Here is a 13,246-nt window from a genome sequence, read left to right as displayed (position 1 = left end):
TTTTTTAGTTGTAACCGGGACACGATACAGAAGCACTACTACTGAGTGCAGCAAGATGTACTGGAAAACACTGCAAGTGAAATGTTGTACAACTACTGACTGTCTTTGTACACCCATATAAAAATGCTCAGTCTCTCCCTTTTTACAGGTCTGGCGAGTCAGTAGTAAAAAGGTTAGGTCCATTGGAGACTTGTTCAGCTCCTGAATGGCAGCAGCCATCAGAGACAACTTTGGCCCAGATTCCTTTATGGTGAGTAGTACTTTACTCCAAGAGGTTATTATTGTGCATGATAGTAGCTAGTGGCTCCAACGAAGATCCGGGCCCCAATACACTAGGCCCTCTACAGACATACAGTAAGACAGGTCCTACCCAAAAAGATAGCAATCTAAATTTATATGACAAACTACAGGGTGGGAGAGATTACATATTGTTAATGCCTTTTTTACAGATGTGGAACTGAGGCATTGAATGATTAAATGATTTCCTCCAGGTCAGAGAGGGGCTGTGAATCAACAAATGGGATCGAAAAGGACACTTTTTCTGTTAACCTAAAATCGCAGTTGGGAACTTGAAAAAGGAAAAGGCCATTTAACATTATGTAAAAAAGGCTTTGCTGACGAAGACTCGCACTTCAAGCACCGTGCAAGAAGCCGGCCCATAACTGCATCACAAAGCAGCCAGATGTAAGGCAAAGGGAAAAGGCTATTTTCACTGTCCAAACTTTGCAAAATGGGGAAATAAAACTATGTACCCTGAACATAAAAACAGCCATACAGGGTCAGACCAGCATCCTGTCTTCCAACAATGGCCAATACCAGATGCTTCAGAGGGAATGAACAGAACAGGTAACCATCAAGTGATCCATTCCCTGTTGCTCATTCCCAGCTTCTGGCAAACAGAAGCTAGAGACACCATCCCTGCCCATCCTGGATAATAGCCATTGATGGACCGATCCTCCATGAATTTATCTAGTTATTTTTTGAACCCTGTTATAGTCTTGGCATTCACAACATCCTCTGACAAGGAGTTCCACGGGTTGACTGTGCGTTGTGAGAAGAAATACTTCCTTTTATTTGTTTTAAACATGCTGCCTATTAATTTCGTTTGGTGGCCCCTAGTTCTTGTGTTATGAGAAGGAGTAAACACTTCCTTATTTACTTTCTCCAGTCACAATTTTATAGATTTTTATCCCCCCTTACCATCTCTTTTCCAAGATGAAAAGTCCCAGTCTTATTAATCTCTCCTCATACGGAAGCCGTTCCATACCCCTAATCATTTTTGTTGCCCTTTTCTGAATCTTTTCCAATGCCAATATAACTTTTTTGAGATGGGGCAACCACATCTGCACGCAGTATTCAAGATATGGGTGTACCATGGATTTATATAGAAGCAATATGATATTTTCTGTCTTATTATCTATCCCTTTCTTAATGATTCCCAACATTCTGTTCACTTTTTTGACTACCGCTGCATGTGGAGTGGATGCTTTCAGAGAACTATCCACAATGACTCCAAGATCTCCCATCTGAGTGGTAACAGCTAATTTAGACCCCATCATTGTATATGTATAGTTGGGATTATGTTTTCCAGCGTGCATTACTTTGCATTTATCAATATTGAATTTCATTTGCCGTTTTGTTGCCCAGTCACCCAGTTCTGAGAGATCTTTTCATAGTTCTTTGCAGTCTGCCGGGGACTTAACTATCTTAAGTAGTTTTGTATCATCTGCAAATTTCACCACCTCACTGTTTACCCCCTTTTCCAGATCATTTATGAATATGTTGAATAGAACTGGTCTCAGAACAGACCCCTGGGGGACACCTCTATTCACCTCTCTCCATTCTGAAAATTCACCATTTATTCCTACTCTTTGTTTCCTATCTTTTAGCCAATTACCAATCCATGAAAGATCCTTCATTCTTATCCCAGGACTGCTTACTTTGCTTAAGAGCCTTTGATGAGGGACCTTGTCAAAGGTTTTCTGAAAATCTAAATATACTATATCCACTGAATCCCCTTTGTCCATTTGTTCATTGACCCCCACCCCTCAAAGAATTCGAGTAGATAGGTGAGGCATGATTTCCCTTTACAAAAGCCACGTTGACTCTCCCCCAACAAATTATGTTCAACTAGGTGTCCGATAATTTTGTTCTTTACTATCGTTTCAACCAGTTTGCCCGGTACTGAAGTCAGGCCTAGAGCCCTTTTTAAAAATTAGCATCACATTAGCTATCGTCCAGTCATGTGGTACAGAAGCAGATTTAAATGATAGGTTACAGACGACAGTTAGTAGTTCTACAATTTCACATTTGAGTTCCTTCAGAACTCTTGGGTGAAGACCATCTGGTCCTAGTGACTTATTACTGTTTAGTTTATCAATTTATTCCAAAATCTCCCCTAAAGACACTTCGATCTAGGACAGTTCCTCAGATTTGTCACCTAAAAAGAATGGCTCAGGTTTGGGAATTTCCCTCACATCGTCAACCATGAAGACCAATGCAAAGAATTCATTTAGTTTCTCTGCAATGGCCTTATCGTCCTTGAGTGCTCCTTTAGCATCTCGATCATCCAGTGGCCCCATTGGTTGTTTAGCAGGCTTCCTGCTTCTAATGTACTTAAAAATTTTTGCTATTACTTTTTGAGTCTTTAAGTAGCTGTTCTTCATTCTTTTTTGGCCTTCCCAATTATATTTTTACACTTCATTTGCCAGTTTATGCTCCTTTCTATTTTCCTCACCAAGATTTAACTTCCACTTTTTAAAGGACGCCTTTTTGCCTCTCATTGCTTCTTTAACTTAGTTGTTTAGCCATGGTGGCTCTTTTTTGGTTCTCTTACTATGTTTTTTTTAATTTGGGGTATACATTTAAGTTGAGCCTCTCTTATGGTTTCTTTAAAAAGTTTCCATGCAGCTTGCAGGCATTTCACTTTTGGCACTGTACCTTTTAATTTCTGTTTAACTGACCTTCTCATTTTTGTGTAGTCTCCCCTTCTGAAATCAAATGCTACAGTGTTGGGCCACTGTGGTGTTTTCCCTGCCACAGGGATGTTAAATTATAGTCACTATTACCAAGTGGTCCAGCTATATTCACCTCTTGGACCTGATCCTGTGCTCCACTTAGGACTAAATCAGGAATTGCCTCTCCTCTTGTGGTTTCCAGGACTAGCTGCTCCAGGAAGCAGTCATTTAAGGTATCAAGAAACATTATCTCTGCATTCCGTCCTGAGGTGATATTTACCCAGTCAATATGGGGATAGTTGAAATCCCCCATTATTATTATTATGGAGTTTTTTATGTTAATAGCCTCTCTAATTTCCCTGAGCATTTCACAGTCACCATCACCATCCTGGTCAGGTGGTCAGTAATATATCCCTACTGCTATATTCTTATTATTCAAGCATGGAATTACTATCCATAGCAATTCTATGCTACAGTTTGGTTCATTTAAGAAATTTGCTTCATTTGAGTCTATGCTTTCTTTCACATATAGTGTCACTCCCCCACCAGCATGACCTGTTTTGTCCTTCCAACATATTTTGTACCCTAGTATTACCATGTCCCATTGATTATCCTCATTCCACCAAGTTTCTGTGATGCCTATTATATCAATATCGTCATTTAATACAAGGCACACTAGATCACCCATCTTATTATTTAGACTTCTAGCATTGGTATACAAGCACTTTAAAAACTTGTCACAGTTTAGCTGCCTGCCATTACATGATGTAATTGAATGGGACTTTTCTTCATTTGACTGTTTCTCATCAGATCCCACCTGTATTTTATTATCTTCCATCCTCTCCTCCTTATTAGGACATAAGGAATCTCCATTTATAGATCCTCCCCTAAGGGATGTCTGAACCATGTGCTCAGTGAGAAGTAGACTGCACCTGAAGAAGTTGTTCAGTGTTAATGATCTAGGAGTTAACTCATTTCCCCATTGTTAACTTTGTGAAAATACATGGGCCAAAATGTTAAGACTTGGGTCTGTCCCCTCCTCCCCCAAAACTCCAATGTTTAGGCACCTACAAGTGACTTGATCTGCAGAGACGCCGAGAACCCCATAGAACCCACGCAAGTGAGATGCAAGTGTTTCTGAAAATGCTTAGTAACAAAAATAAATGTCACTAATTATTACTATTTATCACTGCTATTCACTTCAACAGAAGCTAATGGGTGTTCAGCATCTCTGGGGGGAGGGGGAGGGGAAATCAGGCCACATATAGGTGCCTTAATATGCACTTGGGGGCCTAATGAAAAAAAGTGGCCAAACTTTTTTCAGACATGTCAATGTCACTTTAAATCAGAATTTACTGAACTCATATTTATTTCACGAAAAATAAGCCATATGTGGGCTACCCAACATCTCTGATGGCTACTGTTAGAGACTGGCACAGTAAGCCATGCCCTGCAACACTGCAGCCATAGTGACAGATTCCAGCCATGTCTATCTCTTGAGCAAATGCCAGACCAGAATATTTTTAGCATTGGACATGAAGTTGGTTTATTAAAGAGCAGATTGTTAATTCTCACAAGCAAGACTGGAGCGAGGATAGCAAATGGACATCCCTGATTCGGCTATTAACGCTGACAAGTTACAGTTTTATATCCTATTATAAGCTCCTTGGGATTAGGGAAGGAAAAGGGGATTGGAGCTAAGGCATTGCCGTAGGACTCAGATCTGAGTGCAGTTCCTGGTTTTGCCATGAATTTTAGGAGCAACTTAAACTTTTATTTCATCTTTCTGCCCTAGGTCCTCATCTAAAAAAGGGAGGTCATTACACATTAGAGAAGACAAAGGAAGTCTCCAGCGTAGAGACTGTCTCTCTGCAAATCTGTACAGGGTGCAGCGCAAGCTTGACTGGGACTTTTAGGTACTTCTTTAACACATAACTTTGCAGCTATTATGGCGGAGGACAAAATTTTATAAATATTGTGTAGGCGCTAAGCGTCCGTGTGTGGGTGCATAGAAGAGAATTCAAACATGTGTGTCCCCAGTACAAGAGGATGGAGTAGAGAGGACACTGCTGTCACCTGATCATGATACAAACCAAGGAGGCAGCTGCTCAATGAGGTGAGCAGTTGTCAGACAGCCATGTGCGCAGTCTGAACACTGCTAATAAAAGTGACACGATCCCTATGTGCACATGCGTAGACGAGGAGAATGCAGTAGTTGGCTGATGTACAACTTCTGGGCCCAAACCTGCAGCCCTCCATTGATAACACTACTGATGAGTGCAGAGTTAGGCCCACTCCTGGCACTTAAGAGCGTAGCATGCACACGCTTCTTCAAGAGAGCTTTCAACTACAGCTGCATAACTCACTGTGACCCAGTGACCTCCTGACAATTGGTACTAAAGGCCATAAGGGGTGCATAGCATTTTACTGGAATCCTCTAGGTCAGCTCTGTGCAGAATATAGCACAAAAAGGTGACACGTGAAGTCTCTACTTAGAGCCAAAAGCCCACTGGTCATCATCATCATCGTAAAACATACATACAGATAATATTTAAAGACATTATGTATCTATACCTAAAATTATGTTCATAAGCTCTTGGAGCTAAGGCAAGTCACTGGGAGGTGACGTGTTCCTTTGAGGCAGGAGGAACCAGACATGTCTGGTCATTGGTGCATTGCATACCTCACACTGTATGCTTACTTGCATATTGAGCCGCAGACAAAAGATATGGGGGGGGGAACCCCACACAAAAGACAATTCACAGGATGAAACTAACAGCAGGGGGTGTGCCCTGTTTATGAGTAAAGACAAGGTACTGGTCTATCTTGGAGTGCCACGCGACACGATGAATCCTACACCGTGAAGACAAGCTGACAGCCGGCTTGTCTCATGAAAGGAGGATCACAGCCAGCCTCAAGGATTTGGAGCAAACAATACTCTACAAGACATGAGAGGAACTAGTTAATTAAGTCCAGACTCTAGAACATGTGTTGATTTAATTTTATATGGAACCATTTGTTTCCAGCACTTCTACTTGAATCTCAGTTCTCTGAGAAATAACCTTAAAGCTAATTTTATTATAAACACGTCCAAGTGCTGTGTGTTCTGCAGAGCAGTGACCTGAGGTGGAACTGGTAAACTGGGGTGTCCTGTTTCTTTGGAAGCAGTAAATCTGTGAATACAGAGAGTCTACAGGGGACCAGAGGCTGGACACTCCAGGGAGACACCCCGAGTTAGCCTGTAGAGACAATAGGGCCTGCAAGGCCTAGAGGGAAGGGCTAGTGTTGTTGTATACCCAGGGCATAGGGTAGCAAGGGGCCTCACAGGCCAGGGTACTCTGGGTAACATTAGGATTGCAAACTTTCTAATTGCACCAAACCGAACACCCTAGGCCCGCCCCTTTCCCAAGGCCCCGCCCTGCATTCACTACATTCCCCCTCCCTCAGTGGCTCGCTCTCCCCCACCCTCACTCACTTTCACTGGGCTGGGGGAGGAGGAGGTTGGGGTGCGGCCTCCAGCGTGGGGCCAGAAATGAGATGTTCAGGGTGTGGGAGGGGGCTCTGGGTTGGGGCAGGGAGTTGGGGTGCAGGAGGGGGCTCCAGGCTGGGACTAAGGGACTCGGAATGTGGGAGGGGAGTGTGGGCTTAGGCAGGGGGTTGGGGTGTGGGAGGGGGTACTGGCTCTGGGCTGGGGGGGAGAGGTCAAGGGATTCGAGTGCAGAAGGGGGCTCCAGGTTGAGGCAGGGGTTTAGGGTGCAGGAGGGGACTCCAGGTTTCTGGGGGCAGCTCCCAGTCAGCGCTCCTCTCACCCACAGGCACCACCCTGCCCCCCCCCAGCTCCCACTGGCTGCGGTTCCCAGCCAACGGGAGTGTGGAGCCAGTGCTCGGGGCGGGGGTAGCATGCAGAGCCCCTCAGCCCTCCTGCCTAAAAGCTGGACTTGCTGGCCACTTCTGGGATGCAGCGCGGTGCCAGGACAGGTAGGGACTAGCCTGCCTTAGCCCGGCAGCACCTCTGACCGGACTTTTAGCGGTCCAATCAGCGGTGCTGACCAGAGCCGCCAGGGCCCCTTTTTGACCGGGTGTTCCAGTCGAAACTGGGACACCTGGCAACCCATCATACTCGCCTACACCAAATGTCAGGCAGAAAAGGCTGCAACGGGCGAGTTCTAAAGGCCTGCTTCTGCTAAGATCAGCTGAAAGAGCTTTTACCATTGATTTTAATGGGGACGGGCGCCAAGGGTCTCATGTTATGGCCCCCTGCCCCACCAGTGATCACTGACTTCAGTGGGAGCTGTGGGTATTCAGAACACCCCCCACCCCCAAAATCAGGCTTCAGGGGTCTGCCTTCACTGCAATGTGAAGTCAGGCTCTTACTTGGGTATTGCCTAAACCCCCATCCTTCCCACACAAACCCCCATCCTTCCCCTCACCTGAATGTGGTGGTGCTTTAGGCACCAGGTGGAGGGCAAGTTAGAGACCAGGTTCCATTTCACTTGAGGTAAACTTTGCAGTGAGGAAGTAGGTTCACCCACTCGAGTGCAGATATTCCTCCAAAACCCTCTATCACATTCTGGGGTGCAGTCCAGACCAGTGAGGGGTTGTGTTACCACCTGGCCTGCAATCATGGGTGCCTTGCAATGCTTTGCTGCTGTAGTTCCCAACCTGGACCACTCACATACAGCCTGCCAGCATGCAGGTCACATTCTGAGCGTCTTCGTATAACCACGACCTGCCAGCCACAGTCCAGCTTCCTTGCTTACCACCTGCAGGGTGACCCCAACCCATTCCCCACAAATGTGTCCTACACTGCCCAGCCCTCTCCCGAACAGTGCAGATATTAGAGATCCAGTGCCCCTGTAAAAGGAGTCAATATACAACAGCTTGCTACTTTAATTGCAGTTACGAAACAATTCAGTTTACACACCACATTGGATTAGTTTTGATTAATGAATCAAACAAAGTTCATTTAACTACAAAGAGATAGGTCTTAAGTGTGTACAAGTAGAAGGTATTAGAGTCAGAATGATTACAAGAGAAAAAGATAAAAATGCTTTCTAGTAACAAACTTAAACTGGACTTGGTTCAAGGTAAATTCCTTACCACATGTTCCCAGCAACAGGGCTGACCAAATTCTCAGGCCAGGATGCCTCCCAAAGTCTGATTCCTTCATCTTCACTGAAAGAGAAATACCTGGGGTGGTTTTGCCTCTCACTTTTATAATCCAGTCCCCCTTTAAAGTGGATCCTTCTGAGGATTACCCTTCAAAGCAAAGTTTATTCAGGAAAGAAAGCAACATGGAATCTGGGGGCAAAGGTTCCCCCATGCTCTTTTTCTTCTCCCCGTGTACACCTAAATGCGGATTTGCCTTGTCTATCTCGCTGTCTCAAGGACCTTGTTTGTAAATTTAGGTAGACACACACACACACACACACACACACTCCTTTGTTTAAGGCAGACCTGCATAACCCTTCCTGCCTAACCAGGGCTATGTGGGTTTGAACCTGTGCAACCAATACCACACAGAGGGAATTCATAACATTACAGATAATGTTGCTTCATACATTTCATCAGGACATTATTGGCCAGCGAGTTATTAGTTTTCAGGTGATTCCTCACAAGGCATATTTTGCACAGATTACTACACTAGTGTGTAGGATGTGAATATAGGGGTGCATTCGGTCACACCCTCCCACAAGCCCTACTGTGCACCTAAGAGGACAGACAAGTTCTCCCACAAGCTCTATGAATCTTTCCCAAGGACAACAACTCAGCTTACTGCAACACAAAGCACCACAAGCTATGCCCTCAGATGCCCCAGCAGCACACCTGGGGGAGTGCAGCACCAGTGAGAACACAGCAACTCCAGTATAGCAGCTCTCAACTGGGTGTTGACCACCCAAGTTCTCTGTGCAGCGAAGATTCACCCTACACATCTAGCTGTGCAGTGCAGTGCACACACCCTGTATGCACCTCTTGTAAACCACAGCTAGTGGAGAAATGATTGTCACATGACCAAACATAACAAAAGAGTTGCCACAATACACCAGACTAATGATCCCACTCACCTAGCCCAATTCCAGCAGTGACGTGTACCAGATGTTTCAAAAATTGCAGTAGGCAGTTAAGGGATAACCTGGGAAAGCTTCCTCCTAAACCCCCACTAGGAGAGGTTGGCAGGGACAGGAGAGGTTATATTACATCCCTTCTAGAACACCCAAGGAGAGCCAGAGTTACAACCGTAGTTATTTACATAAACAGCTGATCCTCCATTTGAAGCCTGCTAAGCTCTTGGCCCAATAATACTTTGGGACAGCGAGCTCCAAAAGCTAATTGTTCGTCTTGTGAAAGGGTTTCTTGGTATCATTTCAAATCTGCCACCTTTCAGTTCCACTGAATGTCCCCTTCTTCTGAGACAGGGTGATAGAGTCCCTCATCTACCTTCTCCACACCAGTCATCATTTTGCATACCTCGCCAGCATATCCCCTCACCTCTAAAGTAAGCACTGTCTTTTCACAAGAGTGCTTCCATTCCCCTAATCACTCATTGCCCATATTATTTATAGTTACCACAGTGCCGCCCAAAAGCCCTGAACACCCTGTTTCTGCATGGTTTTGAGATGGGTGTTGAAGATGAGTGTTGCTCCCGAGTGCCCCATCATGGCCTGGGATGGCCCTGCAGACACCCTGCCTCAATTTCCCTGCCAGGTTTCTGGAAATGACCCACTTAGAGTCTTTACAACAATATTCCCCCTCTCTTGGGATGTGATGTATTCACCCTAGGGTAGGTCCCAAAGTGAGCCCCCTTTCATCCACCCCAGGTTCAGGCTTTCCACAGCCCTCCTTCCTAGGACTGTGTGGTTCAAGTACTGTCCTCCCCCACCTGCAAACCCTCCCCTTTAGTTCAGGGTTTCCACAGCCCTTCTGCTGAGACCGTGTCCTTTAAGTATAACCTCTCCAGCCTGGAAGCTCACCCCCCTTTAGATCAGGGTTTCCACGACCTGCCTGCTGATGGCTGCATCCTTCCAGAGTCCTCCTGTCAGCTCACTCCTTCCACTGCATTCCTCCTAGCTTGCCTCAGAACCTCCTTTTGAATCAGCTTTCCAGCCAACCACTATCTTGATCCTCCCCAGGTGAGTCTAATAACCTCACACACTTGTCTGTGCTGGCTGGGAAAGAGGGGACCCTTGCCTCACCCGCTCTACGCAGTCCCAGGTACTTAGAGGAACAATGGTCGCTTGGACCGTAAGGTCCAGAACCTCAAATAGTATGTAGACACTTAACTCCCATTGAAATCAAAGTTAGAATATGCCTTAGAATATGCCTATATGCCTTTGAGGATCTGGCCCTAACCATGCCCCAGGACCATCTTCCTCTCTCCCAGACTGTTTCAATTATTTTTCGAGCCTTCATCCGTTTCCCTGGGACATGTGGACTAGGATAACTAGCCTCCAAAGCTTCCTCCTCTGACCTTAAAGGCAGTACCTGTTACTATGATCTGTTCTAGTCACCCATTTTCCAAATGAAGGCAGGCTATTGGTTTGTATAATTTCGGTTCTCTTCATCCCATCCCATATACATCCAATAATTTGTTTGCCTTTTTTTTTTTTTTGGACTGATGCTGCACATTGTGGAAAAGCATCCGTGGAGCTGTCCACAGAGATCCCCAGTCCAAAGTGGTTACAGTTAACTCAGAGTCTAGCCTAGTGTAGGAGTAGCTCACATAATTCCCTCCAGTGTGCATTACTTTGCATTTGTCAGCACAGAACTTTATGCACCATCCCGTTGCCCATTCACTACCTTGGTTAGGTCACTCTGAAATTGCTGAGTCTAATGAGGTTGCAGCACATTTACTTAGGTTCGTCATCTGTATATTTTACCACTGCAATCATCAGCTCACCTCCCCCTTCCAAATCAGTAAGTATATTAAACAAAACAGTCCTAGCATAGACCCTCATGATAACCACACTTGAACTTGTGCTAGGACACAAATTAACCCTTTATTGATGAGCTTTTCTGCTTCAACCAGTTTCTGATCCAGGACAATATTTTGGCCTTGCTCACCATGATGATTTAGGCTTGGTCTTCACTAACCCAAAAGGTGTGGGGGAATGATGAGAAACACAGCACAAAGTTACCTCATTGTAAAATCCTAAATGGACACACAGCACGTGTCGTTTTTGCCACAAGGCAGCTTGGCAACGTCAGCACTAGAGAGTTAGTGATCCCATGGTAGAAACCAAAATTTTTGCCAGTGAAGACATAGCTTTAGTTTTTTCAGTAGCCCTTTTTAAGGGAATCAGGCAGAGACCCTTTGGAAATCCTCATTAATTAGAGCATCTGGTTCTCCTTTTATCCACTACTTTGAGATGCACAAAAAATTCTAAGAGGTGAACCTCAAAGAATGTCCGATTGAATCAACTGATGGTAAATACTACTACTGTATTATAAACATGTATTGAGTAACGTTCCTTACGCAAGCAGGTGCCACGCTGGTGATCAGTATCATTGTGAAATGTACGTATTAAACGCTGCAGCAGGAATTATGGAGGCTCGCTGATATTCAGGTTTTGAAGTCTGTGCCCAAACAAAAGGAGAAACAGGTTTTCTCCCAGACAGGAGGGAAGGTAGCTAGCTACCTGTCCTCAATGTAAATTAAGCACTATGGAATCCTAAAAATGGAAGCCCTTTATACAGAATGATCAGCAGGGGGATGGGAAATCAACACGAAGGGAAGAACAGCAAGAAGTCATCCTGCCTCTTGAAGAGAGAGACAATGAATTTTGGGGAATATAAAAACAAGCAAAAAAGCCATTTGGGGATCCGTCAGTGAGGGGACATAGAGGGTACAGCACCCTTCGAGCCTAGGGTCGTTGCGTTCTCTGGTCTGGAGGACAGGGGATGCTGAGAACTCAATGCAAGTAAGGAAACATGGAGACAAAGATTATAACTTGTTAGAATTACATTTTAGTCACTAGAAAGCGTGTTTGGTTTGTAATCTTTCCTCTCTCTTTCACTCCTATTGGTGATCACGTCAACCTCTGGTCTTGATAGTAAACTTAGTCTTGTTTTATTACCAACCCACCTCAGTGCAGCCTATTAAATTGAAGGATGGCTCTTCAGCCAGGTTGGTGGGTGTGCTCTGTCTCTATAGGGGCAGTGAACTTGAGAGCTTCTGTGAGGGCCCAGTGAGGGCCTGACCACTGCAGAAGAGGCAGTTTTGGGGAGACCTGGGACTGGAAGGGCTGCTGGTGTCACCCTGCCAGGAGTAAGCTGGCTGGTGGGAGCCAGCGTCAGACCACTCTGCTGGGAGCAGGCCGTTGGAATCAGAGCTCTGAGCCAAAGCTGCCAATAATTCCATCTACAGACTGAACTCTTCAGGAGAGGGACAAACTCTCTTATTGTGAGTCTGTACAGCACCTTGCACTTGATCTCAGTTGGGGTCTCCAGGTGCTACTATGATGCTAATAGCGAACATTTGCAACAACATTTTAGGATGTAAATTTGCCATTCCTAGCAGCCGCACTAGGGATCTGTTGGACATTCCACTGCAGGAGCTGGCATTTCGCCCACCGACCAACGAAGCCTGAGCATTCCAGAGCCTCTTACAATTTCCAGTGAATCACGAGCTGCATTTAGAAATATTAATAGCCTGTTGCTGTCCCCACTTCCATCAACTAAGAATTTTAAGAGCCAAAGCCAAGCACCACAATTATATTTTCAACCTCCGTCCACCTCACTATCAACCTCAGGCTGTGAGTCATTAGTCCATTTCATTTAAGAAACAGGATCCATTACTCTTCCCCCCCTCCCCCAACCCCAGGAAATGTTTTATTTAAAAAATGGCCTCATCATTTGGTTATTGTCTGAACTAAGTGATATGAGACAGTCAGTTCTATATCCAGGCTAGATTTTCATTTCTGCAGTGTTATGGGGTCCATAAATTATACTTCTACTGAGCCATATTTCTACAGGGCCCTTCAGAGCCTATGAGCCACACACATGCAAAACATACTCCCATCTTAGAATGAAAAGAAAAAAAAAATACATAGAACTAGAGAATATAATACTGTAGAACCTGCAGTTACTGGACTGATTCCACTTCTTTACCATGCGTCTCAACAAGGGTGAAGGCTCAGGGAATGCACTCAAAAACATCCCTGTGTTTGTTTAGGCCTTGTCTACACTTTTGCTTTCTTTACAGCTTCCTACTTATGTGTAGCATGAGCGGGAGTGCTCATGCAGAGTGTTGCTGGTGTGTAGACCATTGCCATCTCCACCTGCTCTGAGTA

This window comes from Dermochelys coriacea, chromosome 4 (genome assembly GCF_009764565.3).
Source record: "Dermochelys coriacea isolate rDerCor1 chromosome 4, rDerCor1.pri.v4, whole genome shotgun sequence".
In the NCBI taxonomy this organism is placed as follows: domain Eukaryota; kingdom Metazoa; phylum Chordata; order Testudines; family Dermochelyidae; genus Dermochelys; species Dermochelys coriacea.
The sequence above is the reverse complement of the archived record's forward strand: the minus strand, read 5'-3'. Positions refer to the sequence as shown.